Source organism: Stigmatopora argus, chromosome 9 (assembly GCF_051989625.1).
Source record: "Stigmatopora argus isolate UIUO_Sarg chromosome 9, RoL_Sarg_1.0, whole genome shotgun sequence".
NCBI classification, from domain to species: domain Eukaryota; kingdom Metazoa; phylum Chordata; class Actinopteri; order Syngnathiformes; family Syngnathidae; genus Stigmatopora; species Stigmatopora argus.
Genome location: NC_135395.1, coordinates 560,144 through 587,921, shown reverse-complemented (window position 1 = coordinate 587,921; position 27,778 = coordinate 560,144).

Here is a 27,778-nt window from a genome sequence, read left to right as displayed (position 1 = left end):
ATATTCTGCCAAAACGTGCTTTTCAGCCCCTGAAAAGCACATTTTGGCCATAAAAACTGAATATGTCCCCTGCAACGAAATGAACTGTCAGAGACACAAATCTACAATGGACATAGTGTAAAATGGTCCAATTCAAGTAAGTTATTCATTTGGCATCATTCGAATGGATAGAAATCAAGTTTTAATGAAAATTATCATACTCGGCCAAAACATGCTTTTCAGCCTCTGAAAAGCACATTTTGGCCATAAAAACTGAAAATGTCCCCTGCAACCAAACGAACTGTCGGAGACACAAATCTACAATGGACATAGTGTAAAATGGTCCAATTCAAGCAAATTATTCATTTGGCATCATTCGAAGTGATAGAAATCAAGTTTTAATGAAAATTATCATACTCTGCCAAAACGTGCTTTTCAGCCCCTGAAAAGCACATTTTGGCCATAAAAACTGAAAATGTCCCCTGCAACCAAACGAACTGTCGTAGACACAAATCTACAATGGACATAGTGTAAAATGGTCCAATTCAAGTAAGTTATTCATTTGGCATCATTCGAATGGATAGAAATCAAGTTTTAATGAAAATTATCATATTCTGCCAAAACGTGCTTTTCAGCCTCTGAAAAGCACATTTTGGCCATAAAAACTGAAAATGTCCCCTGCAACCAAACGAACTGTCGGAGACACAAATCTACAATGGACATAGTGTAAAATGGTCCAATTCAAGTAAGTTATTCATTTGGCATCATTCAAAGAGATAGAAATTAAGTTTTAATGAAAATTATCATACTCTGCCAAAACATGCTTTTCAGCCTCTGAAAAGCACATTTTGGCCATAAAAACTGAAAATGTCCCCTGCAACCGAACGAACTGTCGGAGACACAAATCTACAATGGACATAGTGTAAAATGGTCCAATTCAAGTAAGTTATTCATTTGGCATCATTCGAATGGATAGAAATCAAGTTTTAATGAAAATTATCATATTCTGCCAAAACGTGCTTTTCAGCCCCTGAAAAGCACATTTTGGCCATAAAAACTGAATATGTCCCCTGCAACGAAATGAACTGTCAGAGACACAAATCTACAATGGACATAGTGTAAAATGGTCCAATTCAAGTAAGTTATTCATTTGGCATCATTCGAATGGATAGAAATCAAGTTTTAATGAAAATTATCATACTCGGCCAAAACATGCTTTTCAGCCTCTGAAAAGCACATTTTGGCCATAAAAACTGAAAATGTCCCCTGCAACCAAACGAACTGTCGGAGACACAAATCTACAATGGACATAGTGTAAAATGGTCCAATTCAAGTAAGTTATTCATTTGGCATCATTCGAAGAGATAGAAATTAAGTTTTAATGAAAATTATCATACTCTGCCAAAACATGCTTTTCAGCCTCTGAAAAGCACATTTTGGCCATAAAAACTGAAAATGTCCCCTGCAACCAAACGAACTGTCGGAGACACAAATCTACAATGGACATAGTGTAAAATGGTCCAATTCAAGTAAGTTATTCATTTGGCATCATTCGAATGTATAGAAATCAAGTTTTAATGAAAATTATCATATTCTGCCAAAACGTGCTTTTCAGCCCCTGAAAAGCACATTTTGGCCATAAAAACTGAATATGTCCCCTGCAACGAAATGAACTGTCAGAGACACAAATCTACAATGGACATAGTGTAAAATGGTCCAATTCAAGTAAGTTATTCATTTGGCATCATTCGAATGGATAGAAATCAAGTTTTAATGAAAATTATCATATTCTGCCAAAACGTGCTTTTCAGCCCCTGAAAAGCACATTTTGGCCATAAAAACTGAATATGTCCCCTGCAACGAAATGAACTGTCAGAGACACAAATCTACAATGGACATAGTGTAAAATGGTCCAATTCAAGTAAGTTATTCATTTGGCATCATTCGAATGGATAGAAATCAAGTTTTAATGAAAATTATCATACTCGGCCAAAACATGCTTTTCAGCCTCTGAAAAGCACATTTTGGCCATAAAAACTGAAAATGTCCCCTGCAACCAAACGAACTGTCGGAGACACAAATCTACAATGGACATAGTGTAAAATGGTCCAATTCAAGTAAGTTATTCATTTGGCATCATTCGAAGAGATAGAAATTAAGTTTTAATGAAAATTATCATACTCTGCCAAAACATGCTTTTCAGCCTCTGAAAAGCACATTTTGGCCATAAAAACTGAAAATGTCCCCTGCAACCAAACGAACTGTCGGAGACACAAATCTACAATGGACATAGTGTAAAATGGTCCAATTCAAGTAAGTTATTCATTTGGCATCATTCGAATGTATAGAAATCAAGTTTTAATGAAAATTATCATATTCTGCCAAAACGTGCTTTTCAGCCCCTGAAAAGCACATTTTGGCCATAAAAACTGAATATGTCCCCTGCAACGGAATGAACTGTCAGAGACACAAATCTACAATGGACATAGTGTAAAATGGTCCAATTCAAGTAAGTTATTCATTTGGCATCATTCGAATGGATAGAAATCAAGTTTTAATGAAAATTATCATACTCGGCCAAAACATGCTTTTCAGCCCCTGAAAAGCACATTTTGGCCATAAAAACTGAATATGTCCCCTGCAACGAAATGAACTGTCAGAGACACAAATCTACAATGGACATAGTGTAAAATGGTCAAATTCAAGGAATTTATTCATTTGGCATCATTCGAATGGATAGAAATCAAGTTTTAATGAAAATTATCATACTCGGCCAAAACATGCTTTTCAGCCTCTGAAAAGCACATTTTGGCCATAAAAACTGAAAATGTCCCCTGCAACCAAACGAACTGTCGGAGACACAAATCTACAATGGACATAGTGTAAAATGGTCCAATTCAAGTAAGTTATTCATTTGGCATCATTCGAAGTGATAGAAATCAAGTTTTAATGAAAATTACCATACTCGGCCAAAACATGCTTTTCAGCCTCTGAAAAGCACATTTTGGCCATAAAAACTGAAAATGTCCCCTGCAACCAAACGAACTGTCGGAGACACAAATCTACAATGGACATAGTGTAAAATGGTCCAATTCAAGTAAGTTATTCATTTGGCATCAATCGAAGTGATAGAAATCAAGTTTTAATGAAAATTATCAAACTCGGCCAAAACATGCTTTTCAGCCCCTGAAAAGCACATTTTGGCCATAAAAACTGAAAATGTCCCCTGCAACCAAACGAACTGTCGGAGACACAAATCTACAATGGACATAGTGTAAAATGGTCCAATTCAAGTAAGTTATTCATTTGGCATCATTCGAAGTGATAGAAATCAAGTTTTAATGAAAATTACCATACTCGGCCAAAACATGCTTTTCAGCCTCTGAAAAGCACATTTTGGCCATAAAAACTGAAAATGTCCCCTGCAACCAAACGAGTTGTCGGAGACACAAATCTACAATGGACATAGGTAAAATGGTCCAATTCAAGTAAGTTATTCATTTGGCATCATTCGAAGTGATAGAAATTAAGTTTTAATGAAAATCATCATACTCGGCCAAAACATGCTTTTCAGCCCCTGAAAAGCACATTTTGGCCATAAAAACTGAAAATGTCCCCTGCAACCAAACTAACTGTCGGAGACACAAATCTACAATTGACATAGTCTAAAATGGTCCAATTCAAGTAAGTTATTCATTTGGCATCATTCGAAGTGATAGAAATCAAGTTTTAATGAAAATTATCATACTCTGCCAAAACGTGCTTTTCAGCCCCTGAAAAGCACATTTTGGCCATAAAAACTGAATATGTCCCCTGCAACGAAATGAACTGTCAGAGACACAAATCTACAATGGACATAGTGTAAAATGGTCCAATTCAAGCAAATTATTCATTTGGCATCATTCGAAGTGATAGAAATCAAGTTTTAATGAAAATTATCATACTCGGCCAAAACATGCTTTTCAGCCTCTGAAAAGCACATTTTGGCCATAAAAACTGAAAATGTCCCCTGCAACCAAACGAACTGTCGGAGACACAAATCTACAATGGACATAGTGTAAAATGGTCCAATTCAAGTAAGTTATTCATTTGGCATCATTCGAATGGATAGAAATCAAGTTTTAATGAAAATTATCATACTCTGCCAAAACGTGCTTTTCAGCCCCTGAAAAGCACATTTTGGCCATAAAAACTGAATATGTCCCCTGCAACCAAACAAACTGTCAGAGACACAAATCTACAATGGACATAGTGTAAAATGGTCCAATTCAAGTAAATTATTCATTTGGCATCATTCGAAGTGATAGAAATCAAGTTTTAATGAAAATTATCATACTCGGCCAAAACATGCTTTTCAGCCTCTGAAAAGCACTTTTTGGCCATAAAAACTGAAAATGTCCCCTGCAACCAATCGAACTGTCGGAGACACAAATCTACAATGGACATAGTGTAAAATGGTCCAATTCAAGTAAGTTATTCATTTGGCATCAATCGAAGTGATAGAAATCAAGTTTTAATGAAAATTATCAAACTCGGCCAAAACATGCTTTTCAGCCCCTGAAAAGCACATTTTGGCCATAAAAACTGAATATGTCCCCTGCAACCAAACGAACTGTCAGAGACACAAATCTACAATGGACATAGTGTAAAATGGTCCAATTCAAGTAAGTTATTCATTTGGCATCATTCGAAGTGATAAAAATTAAGTTTTAATGAAAATTATCATACTCTGCCAAAACATGCTTTTCAGCCTCTGAAAAGCACATTTTGGCCATAAAAACTGAAAATGTCCCCTGCAACCAAACGAACTGTCGGAGACACATCTACAATGGACATAGTGTAAAATGGTCCAATTCAAGTAAGTTATTCATTTGGCATCATTCGAAGTGATAGAAATTAAGTTTTAATGAAAATCATCATACTCGGCCAAAACATGCTTTTCAGTCCCTGAAAAGCACATTTTGGCCATAAAAACTGAATATGTCCCCTGCAACGAAATGAACTGTCGGAGACACAAATCTACTATGGACATAGTGTAAAATGGTCCAATTCAAGTAAGTTATTCATTTGGCATCATTCGAATGGATAGAAATCAAGTTTTAATGAAAATTATCATATTCTGCCAAAACGTGCTTTTCAGCCCCTGAAAAGCACATTTTGGCCATAAAAACTGAATATGTCCCCTGCAACGAAATGAACTGTCAGAGACACAAATCTACAATGGACATAGTGTAAAATGGTCAAATTCAAGGAATTTATTCATTTGGCATCATTCGAATGGATAGAAATCAAGTTTTAATGAAAATTATCATACTCGGCCAAAACATGCTTTTCAGCCTCTGAAAAGCACATTTTGGCCATAAAAACTGAAAATGTCCCCTGCAACCAAACGAACTGTCGGAGACACAAATCTACAATGGACATAGTGTAAAATGGTCCAATTCAAGTAAGTTATTCATTTGGCATCATTCGAAGTGATAGAAATCAAGTTTTAATGAAAATTACCATACTCGGCCAAAACATGCTTTTCAGCCTCTGAAAAGCACATTTTGGCCATAAAAACTGAAAATGTCCCCTGCAACCAAACGAGTTGTCGGAGACACAAATCTACAATGGACATAGGTAAAATGGTCCAATTCAAGTAAGTTATTCATTTGGCATCATTCGAAGTGATAGAAATTAAGTTTTAATGAAAATCATCATACTCGGCCAAAACATGCGTTTCAGCCCCTGAAAAGCACATTTTGGCCATAAAAACTGAAAATGTCCCCTGCAACCAAACTAACTGTCGGAGACACAAATCTACAATTGACATAGTCTAAAATGGTCCAATTCAAGTAAGTTATTCATTTGGCATCATTCGAAGTGATAGAAATCAAGTTTTAATGAAAATTATCATACTCTGCCAAAACGTGCTTTTCAGCCCCTGAAAAGCACATTTTGGCCATAAAAACTGAATATGTCCCCTGCAACGAAATGAACTGTCAGAGACACAAATCTACAATGGACATAGTGTAAAATGGTCCAATTCAAGCAAATTATTCATTTGGCATCATTCGAAGTGATAGAAATCAAGTTTTAATGAAAATTATCATACTCGGCCAAAACATGCTTTTCAGCCTCTGAAAAGCACATTTTGGCCATAAAAACTGAAAATGTCCCCTGCAACCAAACGAACTGTCGGAGACACAAATCTACAATGGACATAGTGTAAAATGGTCCAATTCAAGTAAGTTATTCATTTGGCATCATTCGAATGGATAGAAATCAAGTTTTAATGAAAATTATCATACTCTGCCAAAACGTGCTTTTCAGCCCCTGAAAAGCACATTTTGGCCATAAAAACTGAATATGTCCCCTGCAACCAAACAAACTGTCAGAGACACAAATCTACAATGGACATAGTGTAAAATGGTCCAATTCAAGTAAATTATTCATTTGGCATCATTCGAAGTGATAGAAATCAAGTTTTAATGAAAATTATCATACTCGGCCAAAACATGCTTTTCAGCCTCTGAAAAGCACTTTTTGGCCATAAAAACTGAAAATGTCCCCTGCAACCAATCGAACTGTCGGAGACACAAATCTACAATGGACATAGTGTAAAATGGTCCAATTCAAGTAAGTTATTCATTTGGCATCAATCGAAGTGATAGAAATCAAGTTTTAATGAAAATTATCAAACTCGGCCAAAACATGCTTTTCAGCCCCTGAAAAGCACATTTTGGCCATAAAAACTGAATATGTCCCCTGCAACCAAACGAACTGTCAGAGACACAAATCTACAATGGACATAGTGTAAAATGGTCCAATTCAAGTAAGTTATTCATTTGGCATCATTCGAAGTGATAAAAATTAAGTTTTAATGAAAATTATCATACTCTGCCAAAACATGCTTTTCAGCCTCTGAAAAGCACATTTTGGCCATAAAAACTGAAAATGTCCCCTGCAACCAAACGAACTGTCGGAGACACAAATCTACAATGGACATAGTGTAAAATGGTCCAATTCAAGTAAGTTATTCATTTGGCATCATTCGAATGGATAGAAATCAAGTTTTAATGAAAATTATCATATTCTGCCAAAACGTGCTTTTCAGCCCCTGAAAAGCACATTTTGGCCATAAAAACTGAATATGTCCCCTGCAACGAAATGAACTGTCAGAGACACAAATCTACAATGGACATAGTGTAAAATGGTCAAATTCAAGGAATTTATTCATTTGGCATCATTCGAATGGATAGAAATCAAGTTTTAATGAAAATTATCATACTCGGCCAAAACATGCTTTTCAGCCTCTGAAAAGCACATTTTGGCCATAAAAACTGAAAATGTCCCCTGCAACCAAACGAACTGTCGGAGACACAAATCTACAATGGACATAGTGTAAAATGGTCCAATTCAAGTAAGTTATTCATTTGGCATCATTCGAAGTGATAGAAATCAAGTTTTAATGAAAATTACCATACTCGGCCAAAACATGCTTTTCAGCCTCTGAAAAGCACATTTTGGCCATAAAAACTGAAAATGTCCCCTGCAACCAAACGAACTGTCGGAGACACAAATCTACAATGGACATAGTGTAAAATGGTCCAATTCAAGTAAGTTATTCATTTGGGATCAATCGAAGTGATAGAAATCAAGTTTTAATGAAAATTATCAAACTCGGCCAAAACATGCTTTTCAGCCCCTGAAAAGCACATTTTGGCCATAAAAACTGAAAATGTCCCCTGCAACAAAACGAACTGTCGGAGACACAAATCTACAATGGACATAGTGTAAAATGGTCCAATTCAAGTAAGTTATTCATTTGGCATCATTCGAAGTGATAGAAATCAAGTTTTAATGAAAATTACCATACTCGGCCAAAACATGCTTTTCAGCCTCTGAAAAGCACATTTTGGCCATAAAAACTGAAAATGTCCCCTGCAACCAAACGAGTTGTCGGAGACACAAATCTACAATGGACATAGGTAAAATGGTCCAATTCAAGTAAGTTATTCATTTGGCATCATTCGAAGTGATAGAAATTAAGTTTTAATGAAAATCATCATACTCGGCCAAAACATGCTTTTCAGCCCCTGAAAAGCACATTTTGGCCATAAAAACTGAAAATGTCCCCTGCAACCAAACTAACTGTCGGAGACACAAATCTACAATTGACATAGTCTAAAATGGTCCAATTCAAGTAAGTTATTCATTTGGCATCATTCGAAGTGATAGAAATCAAGTTTTAATGAAAATTATCATACTCTGCCAAAACGTGCTTTTCAGCCCCTGAAAAGCACATTTTGGCCATAAAAACTGAATATGTCCCCTGCAACGAAATGAACTGTCAGAGACACAAATCTACAATGGACATAGTGTAAAATGGTCCAATTCAAGCAAATTATTCATTTGGCATCATTCGAAGTGATAGAAATCAAGTTTTAATGAAAATTATCATACTCGGCCAAAACATGCTTTTCAGCCTCTGAAAAGCACATTTTGGCCATAAAAACTGAAAATGTCCCCTGCAACCAAACGAACTGTCGGAGACACAAATCTACAATGGACATAGTGTAAAATGGTCCAATTCAAGTAAGTTATTCATTTGGCATCATTCGAATGGATAGAAATCAAGTTTTAATGAAAATCATCATACTCGGCCAAAACATGCTTTTCAGCCCCTGAAAAGCACATTTTGGCCATAAAAACTGAAAATGTCCCCTGCAACCAAACTAACTGTCGGAGACACAAATCTACAATTGACATAGTCTAAAATGGTCCAACTCAAGTAAGTTATTCATTTGGCATCATTCGAAGTGATAGAAATCAAGTTTTAATGAAAATTATCATACTCTGCCAAAACGTGCTTTTCAGCCCCTGAAAAGCACATTTTGGCCATAAAAACTGAATATGTCCCCTGCAAACAAACGAACTGTCAGAGACACAAATCTACAATGGACATAGTGTAAAATGGTCCAATTCAAGCAAATTATTCATTTGGCATCATTCGAAGTGATAGAAATCAAGTTTTAATGAAAATTATCATACTCGGCCAAAACATGCTTTTCAGCCTCTGAAAAGCACATTTTGGCCATAAAAACTGAAAATGTCCCCTGCAACCAAACGAACTGTCGGAGACACAAATCTACAATGGACATAGTGTAAAATGGTCCAATTCAAGTAAGTTATTCATTTGGCATCATTCGAATGGATAGAAATCAAGTTTTAATGAAAATTATCATACTCTGCCAAAACGTGCTTTTCAGCCCCTGAAAAGCACATTTTGGCCATAAAAACTGAATATGTCCCCTGCAACCAAACAAACTGTCAGAGACACAAATCTACAATGGACATAGTGTAAAATGGTCCAATTCAAGTAAATTATTCATTTGGCATCATTCGAAGTGATAGAAATCAAGTTTTAATGAAAATTATCATACTCGGCCAAAACATGCTTTTCAGCCCCTGAAAAGCACTTTTTGGCCATAAAAACTGAAATTGTCCCCTGCAACCAATCGAACTGTCGGAGACACAAATCTACAATGGACATAGTGTAAAATGGTCCAATTCAAGTAAGTTATTCATTTGGCATCAATCGAAGTGATAGAAATCAAGTTTTAATGAAAATTATCAAACTCGGCCAAAACATGCTTTTCAGCCCCTGAAAAGCACATTTTGGCCATAAAAACTGAATATGTCCCCTGCAACCAAACGAACTGTCAGAGACACAAATCTACAATGGACATAGTGTAAAATGGTCCAATTCAAGTAAGTTATTCATTTGGCATCATTCGAAGTGATAAAAATTAAGTTTTAATGAAAATTATCATACTCTGCCAAAACATGCTTTTCAGCCTCTGAAAAGCACATTTTGGCCATAAAAACTGAAAATGTCCCCTGCAACCAAACGAACTGTCGGAGACACATATCTACAATGGACATAGTGTAAAATGGTCCAATTCAAGTAAGTTATTCATTTGGCATCATTCGAAGTGATAGAAATTAAGTTTTAATGAAAATCATCATACTCGGCCAAAACATGCTTTTCAGTCCCTGAAAAGCACATTTTGGCCATAAAAACTGAATATGTCCCCTGCAACCAAACGAACTGTCAGAGACACAAATCTACAATGGACATAGTGTAAAATGGTCCAATTCAAGTAAGTTATTCATTTGGCATCATTCGAATGGATAGAAATCAAGTTTCAATGAAAATTATCATATTCTGCCAAAACGTGCTTTTCAGCCCCTGAAAAGCACATTTTGGCCATAAAAACTGAATATGTCCCCAGCAACGAAATGAACTGTCAGAGACACAAATCTACAATGGACATAGTGTAAAATGGTCCAATTCAAGTAAGTTATTCATTTGGCATCATTCGAAGTGATAGAAATTAAGTTTTAATGTAAATTATCATACTCGGCCAAAACATGCTTTTCAGCCTCTGAAAAGCACATTTTGGCCATAAAAACTGAAAATGTCCCCTGCAACCAAACGAACTGTCGGAGACACAAATCTACAATGGACATAGTGTAAAATGGTCCAATTCAAGTAAGTTATTCATTTGGCATCATTCGAAGTGATAGAAATCAAGTTTTAATGAAAATTATCATACTCGGCCAAAACATGCTTTTCAGCCTCTGAAAAGCACATTTTGGCCATAAAAACTGAATATGTCCCCTGCAACCAAACGAACTGTCAGAGACACAAATCTACAATGGACATAGTGTAAAATGGTCCAATTCAAGTAAGTTATTCATTTGGCATCATTCGAAGTGATAGAAATCAAGTTTTAATGAAAATTACCATACTCGGCCAAAACATGCTTTTCAGCCCCTGAAAAGCACATTTTGGCCATAAAAACTGAATATGTCCCTGCAACCAAACGAACTGTCAGAGACACAAATCTACAATGGACATAGTGTAAAATGGTCCAATTCAAGTAAGTTATTCATTTGGCATCATTCGAAGTGGTAGAAATTAAGTTTTAATGAAAATTATCATACTCTGCCAAAACATGCTTTTCAGCCTCTGAAAAGCACATTTTGGCCATAAAAACTGAAAATGTCCCCTGCAACCAAACGAACTGTCGGAGACACAAATCTACAATGGACATAGTGTAAAATGGTCCAATTCAAGTAAGTTATTCATTTGGCATCATTCGAATGGATAGAAATCAAGTTTTAATGAAAATTATCATACTCGGCCAAAACATGCTTTTCAGCCTCTGAAAAGCACATTTTGGCCATAAAAACTGAAAATGTCCCCTGCAACCAAACGAACTGTCGGAGACACAAATCTACAATGGACATAGTGTAAAATGGTCCAATTCAAGTAAGTTATTCATTTGGCATCATTCGAAGTGATAGAAATCAAGTTTTAATGAAAATTACCATACTCGGCCAAAACATGCTTTTCAGCCTCTGAAAAGCACATTTTGGCCATAAAAACTGAAAATGTCCCCTGCAACCAAACGAACTGTCGGAGACACAAATCTACAATGGACATAGTGTAAAATGGTCCAATTCAAGTAAGTTATTCATTTGGCATCAATCGAAGTGATAGAAATCAAGTTTTAATGAAAATTATCAAACTCGGCCAAAACATGCTTTTCAGCCTCTGAAAAGCACATTTTGGCCATAAAAACTGAATTTGTCCCCTGCAACCAAACGAACTGTCAGAGACACAAATCTACAATGGACATAGTGTAAAATGGTCCAATTCAAGTAAGTTATTCATTTGGCATCATTCGAAGTGATAGAAATCAAGTTTTAATGAAAATTATCATACTCGGCCAAAACATGCTTTTCAGCCTCTGAAAAGCACATTTTGGCCATAAAAACTGAATATGTCCCCTGCAACCAAACGAACTGTCAGAGACACAAATCTACAATGGACATAGTGTAAAATGGTCCAATTCAAGCAAATTATTCATTTGGCATCATTCGAAGTGATAGAAATCAAGTTTTAATGAAAATTATCATACTCGGCCAAAACATGCTTTTCAGCCTCTGAAAAGCACATTTTGGCCATAAAAACTGAAAATGTCCCCTGCAACCAAACGAACTGTCAGAGACACAAATCTACAATGGACATAGTGTAAAATGGTCCAATTCAAGTAAGTTATTCATTTGGCATCATTCGAAGTGATAGAAATTAAGTTTTAATGTAAATTATCATACTCGGCCAAAACATGCTTTTCAGCCTCTGAAAAGCACATTTTGGCCATAAAAACTGAAAATGTCCCCTGCAACCAAACGAACTGTCGGACACACAAATCTACAATGGACATAGTGTAAAATGGTCCAATTCAAGTAAGTTATTCATTTGGCATCATTCGAAGTGATAGAAATCAAGTTTTAATGAAAATTATCATACTCGGCCAAAACATGCTTTTCAGCCTCTGAAAAGCACATTTTGGCCATAAAAACTGAAAATGTCCCCTGCAACCAAACGAACTGTCGGTGTTAGAATTATTATGGAATATTCTATATGTGTTGTAAGCATTTTTAATAAGTAATAAGGCATTTTAATTACTTTTGTATAAGACTGGGACAAACTCGAGGTCACCCTGCTGGCTCCAGCTTGTTGACATAACACCTCACCCTCCAAGGACTGTTTACTGGGAGATCTACGAAGGACTCATAAATTGTTTTGTCTGGGACACCGGCAGTTTACCTTATAAAGAAATTATTATGCTTATACTGCAAATTCTTACGCAGGTGTTTTTCTTTCAATGGCAATTGTTTAAATCAGATTACCTTTGAATGTTTTGGTTATGTGCCGCTAAATGTACCGAAGAGTATGCCGCTCGTCAGAATGCACTGGGGGCTAAGACGACGTCACAGCGCATTTTCCTTGCAAGTTGTAGGCAGAGTTTGTTGAAAGATGTTTTTCCTTTTTTAATTAAATATTACTAATAATGATTTAAAAGGTTTGAATCATTATTCCAACATTTGGTCCTTCGAGTAGCCGGGGTCAACACATCGATAAGGAATCCAGACGCTGCAGTTTAATATCTGGAGTGACCGTGCACGGCGAGAATCCCTTTTCCAGGCTGGACTATTTCTCAGCAGCACCTGTTTTCTAATCGGTTGACGACTATCCTCTTGGTAAGCATCTTTCGACATTTCTGCCGAGCCCGCGTGTGATGGCTGCATATTGTTGACGGGTTCCGAGTGCGTGAAGGGCATCACACGCGAAGGCCTTATTTTGAGAAGTAAGGCTCGCGTCCTGGGGATTAGCGATTTTAAAACCCTGGGTATACTAGTCGATGCCAGGTAACGAGACAGAGCATGAGTCTATAAAACTTGGGGCAGTTCGGGGTGTCCTGTACCGCGGTCCGGATAGGTACAAATATAACTCTGACAGTATATCAGGCTAGGGTATACATTTGTGTTGCGTGTGTTACGTGTGTCGTTCCGCGGAAAAAGAATTTGCTAACTGATAACTAAGTGCGAGCGCGCTCCCTTCTAAAAATGGGCAGCGCAAATGTAAAAGCGGCTATTGACGACGATCCAAAGATGCGTCTGCCGTGTAAAGATTGGAAATTTGTTGAAAATCAAAGCGCTACAAGGGTTAAACACCTAAACTTATGGATAAATAAATATGGATTTGCTGGCCAGCTTAATATGCATAAGATATTGATACTGCAGGATAAAATACGTGCTAATCATGGGGGAAATCTTAACAAAATGGAGCAGGAGGGATATAATGATACCTATTATTGGTTTATGATGGCAAGGGAACGGAGTGATGGATGCGTTAAATCAGTTGATAACGGTGGGACTGGAAACACGGAGGCTGTGTTATTCCACAGAAAAGAGGACATTAGATTTTATCACCTGAATGGGGTGGAAACGCAGCAAATTTGGATGATAGACAGGCCTACGGGCACGCTTGAACAATACGTAAATCAGGCGGTCCAGGCTGAAGAGGTTTTAAAAAGGAAAGGGAAAAGAAAGGGGGGGTACCCTCTAACGAGGACGGGATTTTTGACCAAAATAAGGGATGTGAACGTAAACCTTTTAACAGGGATAATGAAAAAAAATACGCAGGGAAGTTCAACAGAAATCGAGGTAACAGAGAAAAAATCTGTTGGATCTGTGGGAAAATAGGTCATATATCCCGCGATTGCCCAAATAACAGGGCCTGTTGGATCTGTGGGAAAATAGGTCATATATCCCGCGATTGCCCAAATAACAGGGCCTCTAAAAGTGAAGGCAAATCGGCATGACTAGTCGGGGGGCCTGCTCAAAACGAGAAATGGATTTGAGCAGAGGGAAGTGGAACTAAATTTAGCGGAGATATTGGCACTTGATACAATTAAACCTGAAATCACACTGTTCGTGAATAGGATGCAATTAAAATTTTTGTGTGATGCTGCTAGGCATACTTGTTAATAGTAACTAAATGTACTGTCAATGTACTGGCTTATTGTGGCTTATCCTGGTTTCGTTCCCGTCTGCTAGCGGGAATATTTTGGTTAACAGAAATACAAAACAGCAAATTAAATGTTTAGCGGGGTTGCCAAAACTGCGTTTTGGTCAGACTCTAAACTTGCCGAATAATGCTTTGATTGCGGGGGGAGCGCTCTGTTTTGATGCGGCTGAATATTACAATAATTGGCCTTGGGGGTGCTGAAGCAAACTTGAGGGCAGAAATGGGTTTTGCTATGATATAGTTGTGCTTGCAGCATATTGTAATTTAGTCTTCTCTAAAAAATAATTGCTCACAGGAGGCACAAGAGGGGAAGCATTGGGCACAAAGAAAAGAGAGCACTTAGGAATGTCAACATTGATAAGCTGCTTCTGCAGCGAGAGTGAAGGTCACAGTCAGCGGGTAAGGGCGCGCTTCCGTTTAAACATTTCAGAATAAGAACAAAACATGGTCTGCAAGGGATGCAGAGTTCCGCGATTATCTTCGCATTTATTTTTGGGATTTAATCAGAAATGTCTTTCGAGGTGATAGAAGATCTGTTTGGCTTTGGAATTGGGAATAATACTGTTATTATTGGTTTCTTTTTACTTTAATATAGGAGATTGGCTGGTTAAAGAAAAATGAATGGATTTTTTACAATATTATGGCATATTGGTTACAATTTGTGGGTCCTTTATTAAGCATTGAAAATTGTAATTAGGAAATGCCTAGTAAAAGGTGGATTTCACTAATTTAATTATTGTAGATTTTTCTTGTGGTAACAGGGAGCTATAAGAAATGGCTCTTATCTTAAGTAAACATAGTATGGGGTGATTTGCAATTTATGTCTTAGGTATTAAGAGTTATTTGGTTGTTAAAGAAATCAGACATGAAATTAACAATGCGGAAATGAGAAATTTCATGGCATTCGTCCAAATTGTTAGGTAAATTGAACCTGGCTGGGGTAGATAAGATAATTGGTTAAGGATAGGCATAGTTTCCCTAGAAGAAACATGGAGCGTCTTTAGGTGCACAAAAGACTTTCCTTGTTTGACCTGAAGGGGGCGTATGCTTTGCTATAGGTCATATTGATGACTATTGGGACGTTATTACTGTCTATTGCTTTAGAGGCATACACATTAAGAATTTAGCCAAAACTTACTGCAATGCAATTATGGGGTTAATACAACTGAATGTTACGGTGATAACGATGGGCAATAACAAGCTTAGATAAAGGGGACTATCTACAACAAAGTCTGGTAGGGCCTTCCATGGTGTGAAACAAGTGAAATAATGTCTATGTTTTAAAAATAACAGCTCCAAATTATAAAATATCAACCTTGGAGAAATGCTTTAAGTAGATGGGTTGACTAGAATGGGCAAAATTCGATAACATTGAAAGGGGGTGTAACTTAATGCAGAACAATGAGATAAAGTTTTTTGCAAACGGTTAAAATACTAAAAGGGGGTGTGTGTGTGTTTCAATGTGTGCAACTTTTCCGTTATTGCATTATTGGCGAATAGATAGTTAATCACAGCCACTCGCATGGCAATCTACATGCTGACTGAATGGGGTAAGGGGCGGTGGCAATTGAACAAATTTCTATTTTTAGATATGTGGCATGTGAATCTAATACATTAATTATCTAGTTTCTTCAGGCATCAATCTTGATGATTGGGGGAGCACTCTAAATTTCTTGATTATGAGTGCCAGCGTGGATGAGTGTCTGTCTTTTGTGTTTCAATTGGCTAGCCACCAAGATATATCAATATTCTAATATCAAGGTGGAATATTTCTGAAATCGCTGATAAGCCTTTCAAGGACGGCGGTGGCAGAGTAGGACAGAAACAAAAAGAAAAGAATTTCGCCAAATGAAATTTTTTGATTTCTGCAATGGGAAATTTTGGGAACCTGGGGGACTAAACAAAAACAAAAGACTTATCTGGGAGGGCTGCCATTTTGAGTCATGGTAAATTTCATGCCTCAAAAAAGGGGGAGGTTATATATTCAATCTATATGCAGATATATGGCAAAAACACGGGCGATTCCCCCTTATGTCAAGCTACAAAAGCTACGTATCCATTTCAAAGGATACACATGGAATATGTGTGGTACATAACAGTCCTAAAACAGATTGGGGAAACCTTGTTGCAGAAACTGGTCTAGATTGGCAAGCTTGGATGACACACGTGTGCAAAAAACCATCAGGCCTTCGATAAAATTAACCCATACGGTGGGGCATTACAAATCATAATTCAGACTGACAAATTAACTTGTGAATCTTTGTCTGACGTTTTTCCTAAGTCCATGGGTAAGAAGGTCGTCGGAGATGGAAACACCCGGATCCGCCATAGTAAAATTAAAATCTGAGATGACCAGAGAATTCATTTCTGCAACGGGGAGTTCCCAAACGGGAGGCGGTAAGAAATAATTGGTTATTGTTGATGGAAAATGCAGCTATTATAAATCAAACCTGTATCAAACCTGTATCAAACCTGTATAACATGTATGGGGGGCCGACCTCTCTTAAGAGTAGTACCCGCGCAAATTACCCCTGATTGTGTAAAGGAAATAATTTATAATTAGAATTATACCAATATTTATTACAATAATTTATACCAATTATTGTGGCATAAAGGCTCATTGAACTGTACTCATATATTGATCTTGGATTGAATCGAATTTTGCCAGACTGTAATATCTGTACATACTGTATCGTTTTTCAAAGAATTGATATTGACAAAAGATGTAAGCCCAAAATGTATGAAATGGAATAATGTCTACCCAGTTACAACGGCAGCAAAGGACAAGCCTAACTTTTCAACACATGTTGCGTTTAATCATTTTACCTGCTTAGTCCTCACAGGGCACGGACCGGCACTGGGAGCGATAAATGTGACGTGGTGTGCCCACGTCCTAAAACAGACTACACCCCTGATTCCACGTTCTGACCTATGGTGGTGGTGGGGTCAAAACAAATTATACGACTCCTGCCAAAATGACAGCAGGACTTTGTGCCTTGGTCTCACTGCTATTACCAGTGTCTGTTTTTCCATCTACAGTAGAGGAGATACAATTGGCTGCACAGAAATCCGGTATGATGGCGGGCCCCTCGCGACGGCGTCGCATGGAGAGAGGGTGATCCGACATACATTGATGATGAGTATAAGTTGGCTAATCAGATCGCAGCAGGTTGGGAGTATATTTTTCTTTTAATTACTCCAAACAAAAATGTTGATTGGATAAATTACCTGCATTACAATGTCCAAAAACTTGGAAATTATACTGAACAGGGATTTGTGGCGATAAAGGAACAACTGGCAGCCACTAGTCTGACGGCGTTCCAGGATCGTGCAGCGGTTGAAATGCTTCTTGAAGGAGCAGGGGGCGTATGCAACGTTTGAAAATGTTGCACTCAACAACACGCCCCCCACTGGGTCCCACACCAGGGCCAACGATGGCCTGCAGACCCTAAACCGCAAGATGAAAAAGCATCCTGGAGTAGAATAATGTCCGCTGACAGATTTGTGGCCTCACTAATAATGATTTGGCCTAATTTGTGGTAGCCCTTTTTGCTACGATTTTGACATTATGTGGGTGTTGTATTATTCCCTGCTTAAGATCTTTGATGAGCCGACTTATAACCACTGCGATTGCCCCTACAAATTCCAAATTGCATGAATTATATCTCCTACTGAAGTGCTGACACTAACAGTGAATTCCAGGAGCATGGTAATTACGAGGATGGATTGGACGAAAATGATCTTATTTTCTGATTTTCAGACCTGCCGAACGAGTAGAGCCTAAGCGGGTAAAATTAAAACAGCCAACGGAGATATCCCTGTCTTTTTTGATTTTGTCATAAAATGAATAACAAACATATAGTAAAAGGAGGGAATGTTAGAATTATTATGGAATATTCTATATGTGTTGTAAGCATTTTTAATAAGTAATAAGGCATTTTAATTACTTTTGTATAAGACTGGGACAAACTCGAGGTCACCCTGCTGGCTCCAGCTTGTTGACATAACACCTCACCCTCCAAGGACTGTTTACTGGGAGATCTACGAAGGACTCATAAATTGTTTTGTCTGGGACACCGGCAGTTTACCTTATAAAGAAATTATTATGCTTATACTGCAAATTCTTACGCAGGTGTTTTTCTTTCAATGGCAATTGTTTAAATCAGATTACCTTTGAATGTTTTGGTTATGTGCCGCTAAATGTACCGAAGAGTATGCCGCTCGTCAGAATGCACTGGGGGCTAAGACGACGTCACAGCGCATTTTCCTTGCAAGTTGTAGGCAGAGTTTGTTGAAAGATGTTTTTCCTTTTTTAATTAAATATTACTAATAATGATTTAAAAGGTTTGAATCATTATTCCAACAGTCGGAGACACAAATCTACAATGGACATAGTGTAAAATGGTCCAATTCAAGTAAGTTATTCATTTGGCATCATTCGAATGGATAGAAATCAAGTTTTAATGAAAATTATCATACTCTGCCAAAACGTGCTTTTCAGCCCCTGAAAAGCACATTTTGGCCATAAAAACTGAATATGTCCCCTGCAAACAAACGAACTGTCAGAGACACAAATCTACAATGGACATAGTGTAAAATGGTCCAATTCAAGTAAATTATTCATTTGGCATCATTCGAAGTGATAGAAATCAAGTTTTAATGAAAATTATCATACTCCGCCAAAACATGCTTTTCAGCCTCTGAAAAGCACATTTTGGCCATAAAAACTGAATATGTCCCCTGCAACCAAACGAACTGTCAGAGACACAAATCTACAATGGACATAGTGTAAAATGGTCCAATTCAAGTAAGTTATTCATTTGGCATCATTCGAAGTGATAGAAATTAAGTTTTAATGAAAATTATCATACTCTGCCAAAACATGCTTTTCAGCCTCTGAAAAGCACATTTTGGCCATAAAAACTGAAAATGTCCCCTGCAACCAAACGAACTGTCGGAGACACAAATCTACAATGGACATAGTGTAAAATGGTCCAATTCAAGTAAGTTATTCATTTGGCATCATTCGAAGTGATAGAAATTAAGTTTTAATGTAAATTATCATACTCGGCCAAAACATGCTTTTCAGCCTCTGAAAAGCACATTTTGGCCATAAAAACTGAAAATGTCCCCTGCAACCAAACGAACTGTCGGACACACAAATCTACAATGGACATAGTGTAAAATGGTCCAATTCAAGTAAGTTATTCATTTGGCATCATTCGAAGTGATAGAAATCAAGTTTTAATGAAAATTATCATACTCGGCCAAAACATGCTTTTCAGCCTCTGAAAAGCACATTTTGGCCATAAAAACTGAATATGTCCCCTGCAACCAAACGAACTGTCAGAGACACAAATCTACAATGGACATAGTGTAAAATGGTCCAATTCAAGTAAGTTATTCATTTGGCATCGTTCGAAGTGATAGAAATCAAGTTTTAATGAAAATTATCATACTCGGCCAAAACATGCTTTTCAGCCCCTGAAAAGCACATTTTGGCCATAAAAACTGAATATGTCCCCTGCAACCAAACGAACTGTCAGAGACACAAATCTACAATGGACATAGTGTAAAATGGTCCAATTCAAGTAAATTATTCATTTGGCATCATTCGAAGTGATAGAAATTAAGTTTTAATGAAAATTATCATACTCGGCCAAAACATGCTTTTCAGCCTCTGAAAAGCACATTTTGGCCATAAAAACAGAAAATGTCCCCTGCAACCAAACGAACTGTCAGAGACACAAATCTACAATGGACATAGTGTAAAATGGTCCAATTCAAGCAAATTATTCATTTGGCATCATTCGAAGTGATAGAAATCAAGTTTTAATGAAAATTATCATACTCGGCCAAAACATGCTTTTCAGCCTCTGAAAAGCACATTTTGGCCATAAAAACTGAAAATGTCCCCTGCAACCAAACGAACTGTCGGAGACACAAATCTACAATGGACATAGTGTAAAATGGTCCAATTCAAGTAAGTTATTCATTTGGCATCATTCGAATGGATAGAAATCAAGTTTTAATGAAAATTATCATACTCTGCCAAAACGTGCTTTTCAGCCCCTGAAATGCACATTTTGGCCATAAAAACTGAATATGTCCCCTGCAAACAAACGAACTGTCAGAGACACAAATCTACAATGGACATAGTGTAAAATGGTCCGATTCAAGTAAATTATTCATTTGGCATCATTCGAAGTGATAGAAATCAAGTTTTAATGAAAATTATCATACTCCGCCAAAACATGCTTTTCAGCCTCTGAAAAGCACATTTTGGCCATAAAAACTGAAAATGTCCCCTGCAACCAAACGAACTGTCGGACACACAAATCTACAATGGACATAGTGTAAAATGGTCCAATTCAAGTAAGTTATTCATTTGGCATCATTCGAAGTGATAGAAATCAAGTTTTAATGAAAATTATCATACTCGGCCAAAACATGCTTTTCAGCCTCTGAAAAGCACATTTTGGCCATAAAAACTGAATATGTCCCCTGCAACCAAACGAACTGTCAGAGACACAAATCTACAATGGACATAGTGTAAAATGGTCCAATTCAAGTAAGTTATTCATTTGGCATCGTTCGAAGTGATAGAAATCAAGTTTTAATGAAAATTATCATACTCGGCCAAAACATGCTTTTCAGCCCCTGAAAAGCACATTTTGGCCATAAAAACTGAATATGTCCCCTGCAACCAAACAAACTGTCAGAGACACAAATCTACAATGGACATAGTGTAAAATGGTCCAATTCAAGTAAATTATTCATTTGGCATCATTCGAAGTGATAGAAATTAAGTTTTAATGAAAATTATCATACTCGGCCAAAACATGCTTTTCAGCCTCTGAAAAGCACATTTTGGCCATAAAAACTGAAAATGTCCCCTGCAACCAAACGAACTGTCGGAGACACAAATCTACAATGGACATAGTGTAAAATGGTCCAATTCAAGTAAGTTATTCATTTGGCATCAATCGAAGTGATAGAAATCAAGTTTTAATGAAAATTATCAAACTCGGCCAAAACATGCTTTTCAGCCCCTGAAAAGCACATTTTGGCCATAAAAACTGAATATGTCCCCTGCAACCAAACGAACTGTCAGAGACACAAATCTACAATGGACATAGTGTAAAATGGTCCAATTCAAGTAAGTTATTCATTTGGCATCATTCGAAGTGATAGAAATTAAGTTTTAATGAAAATTATCATACTCTGCCAAAACATGCTTTTCAGCCTCTGAAAAGCACATTTTGGCCATAAAAACTGAAAATGTCCCCTGCAACCAAACGAACTGTCGGAGACACAAATCTACAATGGACATAGTGTAAAATGGTCAAATTCAAGTAAGTTATTCATTTGGCATCATTCGAAGTGATAGAAATCAAGTTTTAATGAAAATTATCATACTCGGCCAAAACATGCTTTTCACCTCTGAAAAGCACATTTTGGCCATAAAAACTGAATATGTCCCCTGCAACCAAACGAACTGTCAGAGACACAAATCTACAATTGACATAGTCTAAAATGGTCCAATTCAAGTAAGTTATTCATTTGGCATCATTCGAAGTGATAGAAATCAAGTTTTAATGAAAATTATCATACTCGGCCAAAACATGCTTTTCAGCCCCTGAAAAGCACATTTTGGCCATAAAAACTGAATATGTCCCCTGCAACCAAACGAACTGTCAGAGACACAAATCTACAATGGACATAGTGTAAAATGGTCCAATTCAAGTAAGTTATTCATTTGGCATCATTCGAAGTGATAGAAATTAAGTTTTAATGTAAATTATCATACTCGGCCAAAACATGCTTTTCAGTCCCTGAAAAGCACATTTTGGCCTTAAAAACTGAATATGTCCCCTGCAACCAAACGAACTGTCAGAGACACAAATCTACAATGGACATAGTGTAAAATGGTCCAATTCAAGCAAATTATTCATTTGGCATCATTCGAAGTGATAGAAATCAAGTTTTAATGAAAATTATCATACTCGGCCAAAACATGCTTTTCAGCCTCTGAAAAGCACATTTTGGCCATAAAAACTGAAAATGTCCCCTGCAACCAAACGAACTGTCGGAGACACAAATCTACAATGGACATAGTGTAAAATGGTCCAATTCAAGTAAGTTATTCATTTGGCATCATTCGAAGTGATAGAAATTAAGTTTTAATGAAAATCATCATACCTGGCCAAAACATGCTTTTCAGCCCCTGAAAAGCACATTTTGGCCATAAAAACTGAAAATGTCCCCTGCAACCAAACGAACTGTCGGAGACACAAATCTACAATTGACATAGTGTAAAATGGTCCAATTCAAGTAAGTTATTCATTTGGCATCGTTCGAAGTGATAGAAATCAAGTTTTAATGAAAATTATCATACTCGGCCAAAACATGCTTTTCAGCCCCTGAAAAGCACATTTTGGCCATAAAAACTGAATATGTCCCCTGCAACCAAACGAACTGTCAGAGACACAAATCTACAATGGACATAGTGTAAAATGGTCCAATTCAAGTAAATTATTCATTTGGCATCATTCGAAGTGATAGAAATTAAGTTTTAATGAAAATTATCATACTCGGCCAAAACATGCTTTTCAGCCTCTGAAAAGCACATTTTGGCCATAAAAACTGAAAATGTCCCCTGCAACCAAACGAACTGTCGGAGACACAAATCTACAATGGACATAGTGTAAAATGGTCAAATTCAAGTAAGTTATTCATTTGGCATCATTCGAAGTGATAGAAATCAAGTTTTAATGAAAATTATCATACTCGGCCAAAACATGCTTTTCACCTCTGAAAAGCACATTTTGGCCATAAAAACTGAATATGTCCCCTGCAACCAAACGAACTGTCAGAGACACAAATCTACAATTGACATAGTCTAAAATGGTCCAATTCAAGTAAGTTATTCATTTGGCATCGTTCGAAGTGATAGAAATCAAGTTTTAATGAAAATTATCATACTCGGCCAAAACATGCTTTTCAGCCCCTGAAAAGCACATTTTGGCCATAAAAACTGAATATGTCCCCTGCAACCAAACGAACTGTCAGAGACACAAATCTACATTGGACATAGTGTAAAATGGTCCAATTCAAGTAAATTATTCATTTGGCATCATTCGAAGTGATAGAAATTAAGTTTTAATGAAAATTATCATACTCGGCCAAAACATGCTTTTCAGCCTCTGAAAAGCACATTTTGGCCATAAAAACTGAAAATGTCCCCTGCAACCAAACGAACTGTCGGAGACACAAATCTACAATGGACATAGTGTAAAATGGTCCAATTCAAGTAAGTTATTCATTTGGCATCAACCGAAGTGATAGAAATTAAGTTTTAATGAAAATTATCATACTCTGCCAAAACATGCTTTTCAGCCTCTGAAAAGCACATTTTGGCCATAAAAACTGAAAATGTCCCCTGCAACCAAACGAACTGTCGGAGACACAAATCTACAATGGACATAGTGTAAAATGGTCAAATTCAAGTAAGTTATTCATTTGGCATCATTCGAAGTGATAGAAATCAAGTTTTAATGAAAATTATCATATTCGGCCAAAACATGCTTTTCAGCCTCTGAAAAGCACATTTTGGCCATAAAAACTGAATATGTCCCCTGCAACCAAACGAACTGTCAGAGACACAAATCTACAATGGACATAGTGTAAAATGGTCCAATTCAAGTAAGTTATTCATTTGGCATCATTCGAAGTGATAGAAATCAAGTTTTAATGAAAATTATCATACTCGGCCAAAACATGCTTTTCAGCCCCTGAAAAGCACTTTTTGGCCATAAAAACTGAATATGTCCCCTGCAACCAAACGAACTGTCGGAGACACAAATCTACAATGGACATAGTGTAAAATGGTCCAATTCAAGTAAGTTATTCATTTGGCATCATTCGAATGGATAGAAATCAAGTTTTAATGAAAATTATCATATTCTGCCAAAACGTGCTTTTCAGCCCCTGAAAAGCACATTTTGGCCATAAAAACTGAATATGTCCCCTGCAACGAAATGAACTGTCAGAGACACAAATCTACAATGGACATAGTGTAAAATGGTCCAATTCAAGTAAGTTATTCATTTGGCATCATTCGAATGGATAGAAATCAAGTTTTAATGAAAATTATCATACTCGGCCAAAACATGCTTTTCAGCCTCTGAAAAGCACATTTTGGCCATAAAAACTGAAAATGTCCCCTGCAACCAAACGAACTGTCGGAGACACAAATCTACAATGGACATAGTGTAAAATGGTCCAATTCAAGTAAGTTATTCATTTGGCATCATTCGAATGGATAGAAATCAAGTTTTAATGAAAATTATCATATTCTGCCAAAACGTGGTTTTCAGCCCCTGAAAAGCACATTTTGGCCATAAAAACTGAATATGTCCCCTGCAACGAAATGAACTGTCAGAGACACAAATCTACAATGGACATAGTGTAAAATGGTCCAATTCAAGTAAGTTATTCATTTGGCATCATTTGAATGGATAGAAATCAAGTTTTAATGAAAATTATCATACTCGGCCAAAACATGCTTTTCAGCCTCTGAAAAGCACATTTTGGCCATAAAAACTGAATATGTCCCCTGCAACCAAACGAACTGTCAGAGACACAAATCTACAATGGACATAGTGTAAAATGGTCCAATTCAAGTAAGTTATTCATTTGGCATCATTCGAAGTGATAGAAATCAAGTTTTAATGAAAATTATCATACTCGGCCAAAACATGCTTTTCAGCCCCTGAAAAGCACATTTTGGCCATAAAAACTGAATATGTCCCCTGCAACCAAACGAACTGTCGGAGACACAAATCTACAATGGACATAGTGTAAAATGGTCCAATTCAAGTAAGTTATTCATTTGGCATCATTCGAAGAGATAGAAATTAAGTTTTAATGAAAATTATCATACTCTGCCAAAACATGCTTTTCAGCCTCTGAAAAGCACATTTTGGCCATAAAAACTGAAAATGTCCCCTGCAACCAAACGAACTGTCGGAGACACAAATCTACAATGGACATAGTGTAAAATGGTCCAATTCAAGTAAGTTATTCATTTGGCATCATTCGAATGGATAGAAATCAAGTTTTAATGAAAATTATCATATTCTGCCAAAACGTGCTTTTCAGCCCCTGAAAAGCACATTTTGGCCATAAAAACTGAATATGTCCCCTGCAACGAAATGAACTGTCAGAGACACAAATCTACAATGGACATAGTGTAAAATGGTCCAATTCAAGTAAGTTATTCATTTGGCATCATTCGAATGGATAGAAATCAAGTTTTAATGAAAATTATCATACTCGGCCAAAACATGCTTTTCAGCCTCTGAAAAGCACATTTTGGCCATAAAAACTGAAAATGTCCCCTGCAACCAAACGAACTGTCGGAGACACAAATCTACAATGGACATAGTGTAAAATGGTCCAATTCAAGTAAGTTATTCATTTGGCATCATTCGAATGGATAGAAATCAAGTTTTAATGAAAATTATCATATTCTGCCAAAACGTGGTTTTCAGCCCCTGAAAAGCACATTTTGGCCATAAAAACTTAATATGTCCCCTGCAACGAAATGAACTGTCAGAGACACAAATCTACAATGGACATAGTGTAAAATGGTCCAATTCAAGTAAGTTATTCATTTGGCATCATTCGAATGGATAGAAATCAAGTTTTAATGAAAATTATCATACTCGGCCAAAACATGCTTTTCAGCCTCTGAAAAGCACATTTTGGCCATAAAAACTGAAAATGTCCCCTGCAACCAAACGAACTGTCGGAGACACAAATCTACAATGGACATAGGTAAAATGGTCCAATTCAAGTAAGTTATTCATTTGGCATCATTCGAAGTGATAGAAATTAAGTTTTAATGAAAATCATCATACTCGGCCAAAACATTCTTTTCAGCCCCTGAAAAGCACATTTTGGCCATAAAAACTGAAAATGTCCCCTGCAACCAAACGAACTGTCGGAGACACAAATCTACAATTGACATAGTCTAAAATGGTCCAATTCAAGTAAGTTATTCATTTGGCATCATTCGAATGGATAGAAATCAAGTTTTAATGAAAATTATCATACTCTGCCAAAACGTGCTTTTCAGCCCCTGAAAAGCACATTTTGGCCATAAAAACTGAATATGTCCCCTGCAACCAAACGAACTGTCAGAGACACAAATCTACAATGGACATAGTGTAAAATGGTCCAATTCAAGTAAATTATTCATTTGGCATCATTCGAAGTGATAGAAATCAAGTTTTAATGAAAATTATCATACTCTGCCAAAACATGCTTTTCAGCCTCTGAAAAGCACATTTTGGCCATAAAAACTGAAAATGTCCCCTGCAACCAAACGAACTGTCGGAGACACAAATCTACAATGGACATAGTGTAAAATGGTCCAATTCAAGTAAGTTATTCATTTGGCATCAATCGAAGTGATAGAAATCAAGTTTTAATGAAAATTATCAAACTCGGCCAAAACATGCTTTTCAGCCCCTGAAAAGCACATTTTGGCCATAAAAACTGAATATGTCCCCTGCAACCAAACGAACTGTCAGAGACACAAATCTACAATGGACATAGTGTAAAATGGTCCAATTCAAGTAAGTTATTCATTTGGCATCATTCGAATGGATAGAAATCAAGTTTTAATGAAAATTATCATACTCGGCCAAAACATGCTTTTCAGCCTCTGAAAAGCACATTTTGGCCATAAAAACTGAAAATGTCCCCTGCAACCAAACGAACTGTCGGAGACACAAATCTACAATGGACATAGTGTAAAATGGTCCAATTCAAGTAAGTTATTCATTTGGCATCATTCGAAGTGATAGAAATCAAGTTTTAATGAAAATTATCATACTCGGCCAAAACATGCTTTTCAGCCTCTGAAAAGCACATTTTGGCCATAAAAACTGAAAATGTCCCCTGCAACCAAACGAACTGTCGGAGACACAAATCTACAATGGACATAGTGTAAAATGGTCCAATTCAAGTAAGTTATTCATTTGGCATCAATCGAAGTGATAGAAATCAAGTTTTAATGAAAATTATCAAACTCGGCCAAAACATGCTTTTCAGCCCCTGAAAAGCACATTTTGGCCATAAAAACTGAATTTATCCCCTGCAACCAAACGAACTGTCAGAGACACAAATCTACAATGGACATAGTGTAAAATGGTCCAATTCAAGTAAGTTATTCATTTGGCATCATTCGAAGTGATAGAAATCAAGTTTTAATGAAAATTATCATACTCGGCCAAAACATGCTTTTCAGCCTCTGAAAAGCACATTTTGGCCATAAAAACTGAATATGTCCCCTGCAAC